The following is a 13,223-nucleotide window of genomic DNA, read 5'->3' as shown; positions in this document are numbered from 1 at the left end:
GCTCGGTCCCAGATGGCGGCGGTCAGTAGCAGGCGGAGTCTCTTGGCGGCGGGTGTTCTGCTTTTGCCCACTGCTCCCTCTTTTGCTACGCTGTTGGCTCGGTCTCACCACTGCCTCTTCCTCCGAACTGTGAAAGTCAGTGGCACGACCTTCATTTCATGTGGGGTCTAGGACCTCATCGTCCCCTGCATCGTCTTCCACCCAGTCTTGATCCCTGACCTCCTGTTCAGTCTGCACACTGCAGAAAGACGCAGCAGTTGGCACATGTGTTTCGTCATCATCAGAGACATGCTGAGGTGGTATTCCCATGTTCTCATAATCAGGAAACATAAGTGGTTGTGCGTCAGTGCATTCTATGTCTTCCACCGCTGGGGAAGGGCTGGGTGGATGCCCTTGGGAAACCCTGCCAGCGGAGTCTTCAAACAGCATAAGAGACTGCTGCATAACTTGAGGCTCAGACAGTTTCCCTGGTATGCATGGGGGTGATGTGACAGACTGATGGGCTTGGTTTTGAGCCGCCATCTGTGCGCTTTCTGCAGAAGACTGGGTGGGAGATAATGTGAACGTGCTGGATCCACTGTCGGCCACCCAATTGACTAATGCCTGTACCTGCTCAGGCCTTACCATCCTTAGAACGGTATTGGGCCCCACCAAATATCGCAGTAAATTATGGCGGCTACTGGGACCTGAGGTAGTTGGTACACTAGGACGTGTGGCTGTGGCAGAACGGCCACGTCCTCTCCCAGCACCAGAGGGTCCACTAACTCCACCACGACCATCTCCGCGTCCGCATCCTTTACTAGATGTTTTCCTCATTGTTATCGTTCACCACAACAACAAAAATATTATTTGACCCAATGTATTGAATTCAAATTCAGGCCTTTTTTTAAAGACAACTAACACTATCTGGCTATCTATTTAGGTACCGTATTACACTAATACAGGCACAGCAGTAACCACAGATTTAGCTGACTATAAATTTGAGGCCTATTATTTAGGCGCTGGGTGACAGGTTTAGGTTTACTGACAGAATTAGACTTGGAAATGCACAGTAGCGTGTGTGTGAGGTTATTCAGAATGACCCTATGTGCACCTTGAATATTATATACCCTTTTAGGGATAGATTTCAAATAGCTCTGATACAGCAGAAACCACTAAATTAGGAAATTGCTAAATTGGGAATTGTATTTCAACCCAGAACAAAAAATGTGCTTTGACGGACACTAAATAACTTGACCAGCCACAACAGTACAGCAGTAACGACAGATTTAGCTGGATATAAATTTGAGGCCTAGTATTTAGGCGCTGGGTGACAGGTATAGGTTTACTGACAGAATTAGACTTGGAAATGCACAGTAGCGTGTGTGTGAAGTTATTCAGAATGACCCTATGTGCACCTTGAATATTATATACCCTTTTAGGGATAGATTTCAAATAGCTCTGATACAGCAGAAACCACTAAATGAGGAAATTGCTAAATTGGGAATTGTATTTCAACCCAGAAGAAAAAAAGTGCTTTGACGGACACTAAATAACTTGCCCAGCCACAACAGTACAGCAGTAACGACAGATTTAGATGGATATAAATTTGAGGCCTAGTATTTAGGTGCTGGGTGACAGGTATAGGTTTACTGACAGAATTAGACTTGGAAATGCACAGTAGCGTGTGTGTGAAGTTATTCAGAATGACCCTATGTTCACCTTGAATATTATATACCATTTTAGGGATAGATTTCAAATAGCTCTGATACAGCAGAAACCACTAAATTAGGAAATTGCTAAATTGGGAATTGTATTTCAACCCAGAACAAAAATTGTGCTTTGACGGACACTAAATAACTTGACCAGCTACAGCAGTAACGACAGATTTAGCTGGATATAAATTTGAGGCCTAGTATTTAGGCGCTGGGTGACAGGTATAGGTTTACTGACAGAATTAGACTTGGAAATGCACAGTAGCGGGTGTGTGAAGTTATTCTGAATGACCCTATGTGCACCTTGAATATGATATACCCTTTTAGGGATAGATTTCAAATAGCTCTGATACAGCAGAAACCACTAAATTAGGAAATTGCTAAATTGGGAATTGTATATCAACCCAGAACAAAAAATGTGCTTTGACGGACACTAAATAAGTTGACCAGCCACAACAGTACAGCAGTAACGACAGATTTAGCTGGATATAAATTTGAGGCCTAGTATTTAGGCGCTGGGTGACAGGTATAGGTTTACTGACAGAATTAGACTGGGATATGGCCAAAAAATAACCACACTATTGATTGTTAAATGCACTTGGTGTGACAGCTTGACCAACCACACTACTGAGGGTTAAATGCACTTGGTGACAGGCGCAGCTTGCCCCTGATGTAGTATATGGCCAAAAAATAAACAGACTATTGCTGGTTAAATGCACTTGGTGTGACAGCTTCACCCTGATGTAGGATTTAGCCAAAAAACAACCACACCATTGAGGGTTAAATGCACTTGGTGACAGCTTGCCCCTGATGTAGTATATGGCCAAAAAATAAACAGACTATTGCTGGTTAAATGCACTTGGTGTGACAGCTTCACCCTGATGTAGGATTTAGCCAAAAAACAACCACATCATTGAGGGTTAAATGCACTTGGTGACAGGCGCAGCTTGCCCCTGATGTAGTATATGGCCAAAAAATAACCAGACTATTGTTGGTTAAATGCACTTGGTGTGACAGCTTCACACTGATGTAGGAATTAGCCAAAAAACAACCACACCATTAAGGGTTAAATGCACTTGGTCGCAGCTTGTGCTGGCACACCACAAGACACAAAATGGCCACCGATCACCCCAGAAAAAAGTGACTGACAAACGGTCTGGGCAGCTCAATGATCCACAGCTGCAGATTGATCAATTAATCAAGTCCTTTGGAGGAGTTAATCTGCCTAATCTCGCCCTACTGTCGCAGCTGCAACCTCTCCCTATGCTGATCAGAGCAGAGTGACGGGCGGCGCTATGTGACTCCAGCTTAAATAGAGGCTGGGTCACATGGTGCTCTGGCCAATCACAGCCATGCCAATAGTAGGCATGGCTGTGATGGCCTCTTGGGGCAAGTAGTATGACGCTTGTTGATCGGCTGCTTTGCACGGACACCCCAAAATTCGGTACAAACTCGAACTATACAGTTCGGGTTCGCTCATCCCTAATTGTTAGGTGACAAATACTCATGTTTTGCACCAGAAAGTACATTTGCGGCCTACACTGCATTTAGGATAGTACGAATCAGGTGAGGCCAGAACAAGTACAGGCAATAGTAGATTGGGGAGCTGACAGTGCCTACAGTTCCTTCGCATTGTCTCCCACCCAGTCGCCTGCTGAAAGATCAGAGTTGGCACCTGCAGCCCATTACCATCTGTCTTTCAACTCACCCCCTTGAAAATCAGACAAGCAGTCTGAGCCCCAAGTCATGCAGCAGTCTCTTCTGCTTTTTGATGACTCTGCTGGCAGGGTTTACGTGGGCCTTCCACATAACCCTGCACCAGAAGTGGAAGAGTGAGTGTACTGATGCCCAACCACTTATGTTTCAGGATGAGGACATTAGAAGACCACCGCAGCACGTCTCTGATGATGACAAAACACAAGTGCCAACTGCTGCGGCTTTCTGCAGACCGACAAGGAGGGCAGGGGTAAAGAGTGGATGGAAGATGATGTGGAGGATGATGAGATACTAGACCCCACATGGAATCAAGGTCATGCGAGTGACCTGTCTAGTTCGGAGGAAGAGGCGGTGGTCGCACAGAGGCACCAGCACAGCAAAAGAGGGAGCAGGGTGTTACATTCTTTCCATTTTCGCTGTGAATAAACCCCTGCTCTACATAGGTGACAGGGACCTAATTTTTGTAAAATTGTCTGTTCAATTGGTGGGGGACATGAACACAGTTTTGCTATGAATAAACCCCTGCTCTGCATAGTTGACAGGGACCAAAATTTTTAAAAATCGTCTGTTCCATTGGTGGGTGACATTAACCCATTTTTGCCAATAAAAAAACCTTGCTCTGCATAGGTGATAGGGACTTCAATTTCTAAAATTCGTATTCAATTGACATGCGCTCCCTCCTTTCATTTGATCCTTCTGCTTTAACAACTTGTCCCACATTTCCGCTCGATCACATTTCAGCCATTGACATCCCTTGGATGTGGTATCCTTTTCTCACACTCCCTCTCCAGCGTGGAACCCTGATTTGCCGCTAACCGTGATCAACATGGTAGGCGCAGAAAAGAACATCGAAAGTTGATAGAGAAGATATCCAATTGGATCGTGGACATCATGCGGACATGCGACATGGTGGAGCAGTATGTGTGCACACGCCTACACGTACTGACTGATGGGTCTGCCCCCTTCAACTTCTGGGTCTCCAAATTGGGCACATGGCCTGAGTTTTCCCTTTACGCCTGGCTGGAGGGGGTTATCACAGGTTATATTTCTCAATGTTTTGGGGTGTACCCAATTTAAACAAAAAAATTAAATTAAATAAAAAACAAAAACCAGTGTTGACTACCTCCTCATCCTCCACCGCCGCTTCCACCTACACCACCACATCCACCACCTCCTCAACCTCCTACTCCATATGGACCTCCTCCTAGTTTAAGATTATTATTTTTTATTTTTACGTATTTTATGTCATTCAAAGTCATTTCCCTATCCACATTTGTTTGCAGAGCACTTGCCGTGCTCTTAACCACATTTTGCTGCCATTTTCAGCCCTCTAGCCCTTTCCATTACTTTTTTAGAGCTATTTTAGTGCTCAAAAGTTTGGGTCCCTATTGACTTCAATGGGGTTTGGGTTTGGGGTCAAGTTCGGGTCCCGAACTCGAACTTTTTTGCGAAGTTCGGCCGAACCCGTCGTACCCGAACATCCAGGTGTCCGCTCAACTCTAGTGAAGACTTAACCACCTCAGCTCCCCTAGCTTAAACACCCTTAATGACCAGACCACTTTTTACAATTCTGCACTACACTACTTTTACGGTTTATTGCTCGGTCATACAAATTACCACCCAAATGAATTTTACCTCCTTTTCTTCTCACTAATAGAGATTTCATTTGGTGTTATTTCATTGCTGCTGACATTTTTACTTTTTTGTTATTAATCGAAATTTACCCAAATTTTTTTAAAAAAATGAAATTTTTCACTTTCAGTTGTACATTTTTTAAAAAAAAAATACATTTCTATATAAATTTTTCTCTAAGTTTATTGTTCTACATGTCTTTGATCAAAAAAAAATGTTTGGGTAAAAAAAAATGGTTTGGGTAAAAGTTATAGCGTTTACAAACTATGGTACAAAAATGTGAATTTCCGCATTTTGAAGCAGCTCTGACTTTCTGAGCACCTGTCATGTTTTCTGAGGTTCTACAATGCCCAGACAGTAGAAAAACCCCACAAATGACCCCATTTCGGAAAGTAGACACCCTAAGGTATTAACTGATGGGCATAGTGAGTTCATAGAACTTTTTATTTTTTGTCACAAGTTAGAAAATTATTTTTTTTTTCCTTGCAAAGTCTCATATTCCACTAACTTGTGACAAAAAATAAAAACTTCCATGAACTCACTATGCCCATCACGAAATACCTTTGGATGTCTTCTTTCCAAAATGGGGTCACTTGTGGGGTAGTTATACTGCCCTGGCATTTTAGGGGCCCTAATGCGTGAGAAGAAGTCTGGAATCCAAATGTGTAAAAAATGCCCTGTAAAATCCTAAAAGTACTTATTGGAATTTTGGCCCCTTTGCCCACCTAGGCTGCAAAGAAGTTTTACACATGTGGTATCACCGTACTCAGGAGAAGTTGGGCAATGTGTTTTGGAGTGTATTTTTACATATACCCATGCTGGGTGAGAGAAATATCTCTCTAAAAGTCAACTTTTCTCATTTTCTTTATACAGTTGTCATTATAGAGAGATATTTCTCTCACCCAGCATGGGTATATGCAAAAAGACACCCCAAAACACATTGCCCAACTTCTCCTGAGTATGGCGATACCACATGTGTGACACTTTTTTGCAGCCTAGGTGCGCAAAGGGGCCAAAATTCCAATGAGTATCTTTTAGGAGGGCATTTGGATTCCAGACTTCTTCTCACGCTTTAGGGCCCCTAAAATGCCAGGGCAGTATTAATACCCCACATTCGACTCCATTTTGGAAAGAAGACACCCCAAGGTATTCCGTGAGGGGCATGGCGAGTTCATAGAAGTTTTTCTTTTTTGGCACATTAGCGGAAATTGATTTATTTTAATTTTTTCTCACAAAGTCTCCCTTTCCGCTAACTTGTGACAAAAAAATAAATTTTACATGAACTTGCCATGCCCCTTTCCAAAATGGGGTCACATGTGGGGTATTTATACTGCCCTGGCATTTTAGGGGCCCTAAAGCGTGGCCCTAAAGCATTTGGATTCCGTGAGGGGTATGGTGAGTTCATGTGAGATTTTATTTTTTTGTCACAAGTTAGTGGAATATGAGACTTTGTAAGAAGAAAAATAAATAAATAAATAAATAATCCAATTTCCGCTAACTTGTGCCCAAAAAATGTCTGAATGGAGCCTTACAGGGGGGTGATCAATGACAGAGGGGTGATCAGGGAGTCTATATGGGATGATCATCACCCTGTCATTGATCACCCCCCTGTCAGGCTCCATTCAGACATCTGTATGTGTTTTGCGGATCCGATCCATGGATCCGTGGATCCGCAAAACACATACGGACCTCTGAATGGAACCAGCCTTACAGGGGGGTGATCAATGACAGGGGGGTGATCAGGGAGTCTATATGGGCTATATGTCATTGATCACCCCCCTGTAAGGCTCCATTCAGACGTCCGTATGTGTTTTTCAGATCCGCGGATCCATGGATCGGATCCGCAAAACACATACGGACGTCTGAATGGAGCCTTACAGGGGGGTGATCAATGACAGGGGGGTGATCAGGGCGTCTAATATGGGGTGATCAGGGGTTAATAAGGGGTTAATAAGTGACAGGTGGGGTAGTGTAGTGGTGTCTGGTGCTACTTATTACAGAGCTGCCTGTGTCCTCTGGTGGTCGATCCAAGCAAAAGGGACCACCAGAGGACCAGGTAGCAGGTATATTAGACGCTGTTATCAAAACAGCGTCTAAAATACCTTTTAGGGGTTAAAAAAATCGCATCTACAGCCTGCCAGCGAACGATCGCCACTGGCAGGCTCTAGTTTCCCTCCGGTTCCTGTGAACGCGCGCGCCTGTGTGCGCGCGTTCACAGGAAATCTCGCGTCTCGCGAGATGACACCCCAGCGTGTCCAGGAGGAATAACAGGACGCAATCCTGCGTGTGGCGGTCCTGTAGTGGTTAAAGAGACTTAGTCAAGAACCTAAAAGGCTTCCAAACAACCACCCATTGTACAAGCTTAATCATGTTCTGCAGGATGGTATACTGAAGGTGGGAGGGAGACTGGAAAATGCATCGTTACCTAGCCGAGTGAAGTATCCAGCAATTCTACCCAAAAACTCTACCTTCACAAGATTGATTATTGATCTCTACCACAACATATCCTTGCTTCAAGGAAGAACGTAGAAAGAAAAAAGGAGCGTTAGAGTAAAAATACTCAAAACAGAACCAAGGGCTGTAGATTAGCCCTGATTCGTAAAGAAATATTAGGAGGAAGAGCGCCAAGGGACAAGGTGCTATAGAAAAAATGAAGGGTTCCAGGTAGAAAGATAGGTTTTTAGGCAGCTCACACCATAGAAGAAGCTAGCCTTAAAGTCCAGGCTGCCCGTGATATCAAGTTTTGAGTAAAAAGCAATCAAAGGGTAGGAACCCGTGGAGCGCCACAAACTATCAGTGCAGAAAGGGTTAGTTAGAACAGATGAAAGTGAGTTCTTTAACCACGTAGGTGATGACTGAGTAGATGTATCAAAATAGGAAGTCAAGTTAGAGTTATACTCAATGGTCTTACATATAGTAATTAAAAATAGAGCAGATAAAACTGGATCAATAAAAAAGGTATCAATAAAATACATAAAATCAAAATGACAACACTGACGGCTGTTTAGGTTGTACTCACTTCACCGGGGGGGTATTGCAAGATAAAGCTCAAGACATTTGCACTTAAAGCCCCCCCGCGCCGAGGTCGCCTATAGGTAGTCAATCCACCGAATGGTCCCAAATGATGAACCGGGGGCCTTCTTAAATAAATCAGGTGGTCTTTAATACAAAAAGAAAAGCTCGACGACCTTGTGTCATGGAAGGTGTACAGGAAACAAGACAATACAAAATGAATATATGACTCACTGGATCCAAAACTAAGGAACAAAAGGGAGACGTCTGCATAAGACCTGGCACTCTCCCTGACTGCTCAGCCTATGCGAAGATCCCAATGGTAGATGATCGCATATCCTCGTACCTCGACTGTATAACACCTGAACACCCTATAATAGTGAGAGGGACACGACCACCGGCTCCCTACACTAGACACGGAGGGAGTCAGGGTCACCTGGGATCCAGCAAACATAAAATCATAAATGAATGTAACACTTATCTTGTAGAAGAGTGGGAAATAGGATCAGCATGCACACACACTCCAGGAAGTTGTATAAGCCGCACACTAATGCATTATGGGGAGGAAATTAAAGGGATGCAATCAGTCCAAATACAAGACAGCTAAGAGAGGCTAACGAGATGAGGAACTGAAAACCAACACAAAGAAAGCTCAAGGAGGAGGTTCTGAAAGGCATCTGTCAGAGCTTCTCAGATGTCTGGTTGTGACAGTACCCCTCCCTCTACGAGTGGACTCCGGACACTCAGAGCCCACCTTCTCAGGATGGGACCTATGGAAAGCCCTGATGAGACGAGTGGCCTTAATGTCCGTCACTGGCACCCACATCCTCTCCTCAGGACCATAACCCTCCCAATGAACGAGGTACTGGAGAGAACCGCGGACAACACGAGAATCCACAATCCTAGAGACCTGAAATTCAAGATTACCATCAACCATAATCGGAGGAGGAGGCAAAGGCGAGGGTACAATGGGTTGAACATAAGGTTTTAATAAGGACTTATGAAAAACATTATGGATCTTCCAAGTCTGAGGAAGATCAAGACGGTAGGCAACAGGATTGATGACAGACAGGATTTTGTAAGGCCCAATAAACTTAGGACCCAACTTCCAGGAGGGAACCCTCAATTTGATATTCTTGGTAGACAACCACACCAGATCACCAACATTCAGGTCCAGACCAGGCATACGTCTCTTATCTGCCACACGCTTATATCTCTCACTCATGCTCTTTAGATTATCCTGAATCTTTTGCCAAATCGATGACAAAGATGAGGAGAATCAGTCCTCATCAGGTAAACCAGAAGACCCCTCTCCCGAGAATGTCCCAAACTGCGGATGAAACCCATATGCACCAAAAAATGGTGACTTATCAGAGGACTCCTGACGACGGTTATTTAAAGCAAACTCAGCAAGGGACAAAAAAGAACACCAATCCTCCTGATTCTCCACCACAAAACAGCGCAGATATGTCTCCAGATTCTGATTGACGCGCTCTGTCTGGCCATTCGACTGCGGGTGGAAAGCAGAAGAGAATGACAACCAAACCCCCAAGCGAGAACAGAAAGCCTTCCAGAATCTGGAAACAAACTACGTGCCCCTATCAGAGACTATGTCTGAAGGAATACCATGCAATTTGACAATGTGATCAATAAATGCCTGTGCCAGCGTCTTAGCATTGGGCAAACCAGGAAAAGGGATGAAATGCACCATTTTGCTTTAACGGTCCACCACCACCAGAATCACAGTCTTCCCCGAGGAACGAGGCAGGTCCGTTATGAAGTCCATGGACAGATGTGTCCAAGGAGGGGAAGAAATGGGTAAGGGAAGGAGAGGACCTGATGGCCGTGAATGTGGGACTTTGGCACGAGCGCAAGTCTCGCAAGCAGACACAAAACCCTCAACCGACTTACAAAGCGCAGGCCACCAGAATCTCCGAGCGATGAGATCCACTGTGGCTCTTGCCCCCGGGTGCCCAGCAAGGACAGTATCGTGCTGTTCCTTAAAAATCTTGTGTCTTAAAGCGAGAGGCACAAACAACCTCCCAGGAGGACAAAGATCAGGAGCCTCTGACTGGGCTACCTGCACCTCTGCCTCCAATTCAGGAAAAAGAGCAGAGACCACCACACCTTCAGCCAAAATGGGACCCGGGTCTTCAAAATTCCCACCTCCCGGGAAACAACGTGACAGGGCATCTGCCTTCACATTCTTAACCCCAGGGCGGAACGTGACAACAAAATTAAACCTTGAAAAGAACAAAGACCATCTGGCCTGTCTCGGGTTCAGACGCTTGGCTGACTCCAAGTAGGCCAGATTTTTATGGTCAGTAAACACGGTAATAGGGTGTCTAGCTCCCTCTAGCCAATGGCGCCATTCCTCAAAAGCCAATTTGATGGCCAACAACTCCCTATCTCCCACATCGTAATTTCTCTCTGCGGAGGAGAGTTTCTTCGAGAAAAAGGCACACGGTCGCCATTTGGCAGGAGAGGAACCCTGAGACAAGACCGCACCCACACCCACCTCAGAAGCATCAACCTCAACTATGAAGGGTAGAGAAATATCAGGTTGTACCAAGATGGGAGCGGAAGCAAAACTCTCCTTGATATTAGAAAAGGCCTTACGCGCCTCTACCGACCAGGACGAAAAATCTACCCCCTTTCTGGTCATATCAGTGAGTGGTTTAACAACAGAAGAATAATTTAAAATAAACTTCCTGTAATAATTGGCAAAGCCCAAAAAACGCATCAGCGCCTTCTGATTCTCAGGAAGCATCCACTCAAGCACAGCGCGGACCTTCTCGGGGTCCATGCGAAAACCCGAAGCGGAGAGAAGAAACCCCAGAAATTGAATTTCTGGAACCGCAAACACACATTTTTCCAGTTTCGCGTATAATTTATTCTCCCGCAGGATGAGCAAGACCTGACGTAAGTGTTCCTTATGAGTTTTGAAATCAGGAGAAAAAATCAAAATGTCATCCAAATACACCAATACAAATTTTCCCATTAAATGATAAAAAATGCTGTTCACGAAATGCTGAAAAACGGCTGGGGCATTCATCAAACCAAAAGGCATAACCAAATTCTCAAAATGGCCCTCAGGGGTTTTGAAGGCCGTCTTCCATTCGTCTCCTTCTCTGACCCTGACCAGGTTGTATGCCCCTCTTAGATCTAATTTGGAAAATACTTTAGCCCCAACAATCTGGTTAAACAGGTCCGGGATCAGAGGAAGCGGATAAGGGTCACGAATAGTGATACTGTTCAGCTCCCTGAAATCCAAACAAGGTCTTAAAGAACCATCTTTTTTCTTAACAAAGAAAAAACCAGCGGCAACAGGTGACTTCGAGGGTCGTATGTGTCCTTTTTTTAGACTCTCAGAGATATAAGCACGCATAGCGACCCTTTCAGGTTGGGAAAGATTGTATAAACGAGATTTAGGCAGCTTGGCGCCTGGGATGAGATTAATAGGGCAATCATACTCCCTGTGCGGGGACAAATCCTGAACTCCACTCTCAGAGAAGACATAAAATTCAGAGAGAAAAGGTGGTACAGTCTTAGTAGAAACCTCAGAAACAGATGTCGTGAGGCAATTCTCTCTGCAAAAGTCACTCCAACCATTTATTTGCCTCGCTTGCCAATCAATGGTGGGGTTATGTTTAGTGAGCCAGGGTAGCCCCAACACAAGAGGAGTAGGTAATCCGCTAAGGACGAAACATGACACATCCTCAACATGAGCATCACTCACAATTAAACGGATATTGTGAACTATGCCCTTTAATGATTTCTGAGAAAGTGGAGCGGAATCAATAGCAAAAACAGGAATATCCTTTCCCAAAGTGCATACCTGGAAACCATGAGTTATCGCAAATTTCTTGCTCTCTAGCGCCACCCTGGCAGGCAGGACAAAACGGGAACTACAAGCAAACGGAAAACCTTCAATCTCCACCTCAACCCTGCCAATAGTAACAGATGGAACATTTTTAAAAGATTTTTTCCTTTTTGTTTCTTTATTACTCCCAAAAAACTGCCTGAATCTCCTAGAGGGACAAACATTTGCCAAATGATTTATAACTCCACAACAAAAACAAACTTTCCCATGCTGGCTGAATCTTCTATTGTCAGAGGCAATCAACCCCAGCTGCATGGGCTCCTGCTCAGAAGAGACTGACAGCGACTGAGACCCCTGCGCACAGAATGAGACCGCTGCACTGTCCTGGGATTGAGTATGACAGGAAGGAGTGCTCTCTCCTCTCTCTCTAAGACGCCTGTCAATACGAACGGCCTGAGACATAGCAGAGTCCAAGGAGATAGGCCTCTCATGAAAGGCAAATGCATCTTTCAATCCCTCTGAAAGACCATGGCAAAATTGACTTCGGAGTGCAGCATCATTCCAACCAGTATCAGCTGCCCATCTCTGAAATTCTGAGCAGTTTATCTCTGCGGATTGTTTACCCTGGCATAAGAGACGTAGTCTAGACTCAGCCAAAGCAATACGATCCGGATCATCATATATCTGACCCAGGGCTAAAAAGAATTCATCCACTGAACGGAGGGGCCGTGCCCCCACCGGCAGCGAAAAGGCCCACGACTGAGCGTTACCCCTGAGCAGCGATATAATGATCCCCACCCTCCGTTCCTCATCACCAGAGGAATGGGGAAGAAGGCGAAAATGGAGTTTGCAAGCCTCTCTAAAACGCACAAAATTCTCACTACCCCCGGAGAACGTATCCGGGAGCCAGATCTTAGGCTCAGAACAAACTCCATGAACGCAAGCTGAACCGGTCACTTGAAACTGAGAAAGAGTCTTATGGAGATCAGCTACCTCCAATGAAAGACCCTGAAAGCGTTCAGTCAAAAGTGAAACCGGATCCATGCTTGAGACGGTTTTGGCGGCTTATAATGTCACGGAAGGTGTACAGGATACAAGACAATACACAATGAATATATGACTCACTGGATCCAAAACTAAGGAACAAAAGGGAGACGTCTGCATAAGACCTGGCACCCTCCCTGACTGCTCAGCCTATGCGAAGATCCCAATGGTAGATGATCGCATATCCTCGTACCTCGACTGTATAACACCTGAACACCCTATAATAGTGAGAGGGACACGACCACCGGCTCCCTACACTAGACACGGAGGGAGTCAGGGTCACCTGGGATCCAGCAAACATA

At 45.0% G+C, this 13,223-nt stretch overlaps 1 protein-coding gene across 1 annotated transcript in view; it reads right to left on the bottom strand.

Annotated features, from left to right (window-relative positions):
- Nucleotides 1–13,223, bottom strand: part of LOC122925558 (probable N-acetyltransferase 16) — a 63,854-nt gene that overhangs the window by 33,087 nt on the left and 17,544 nt on the right. The window lies entirely within an intron of this gene.

The sequence above is a fragment of the Bufo gargarizans genome, chromosome 2 (assembly GCF_014858855.1).
Source record: "Bufo gargarizans isolate SCDJY-AF-19 chromosome 2, ASM1485885v1, whole genome shotgun sequence".
NCBI lineage: Eukaryota > Metazoa > Chordata > Amphibia > Anura > Bufonidae > Bufo > Bufo gargarizans.
The sequence above is the reverse complement of the archived record's forward strand: the minus strand, read 5'-3'. Positions and strand labels throughout refer to the sequence as shown.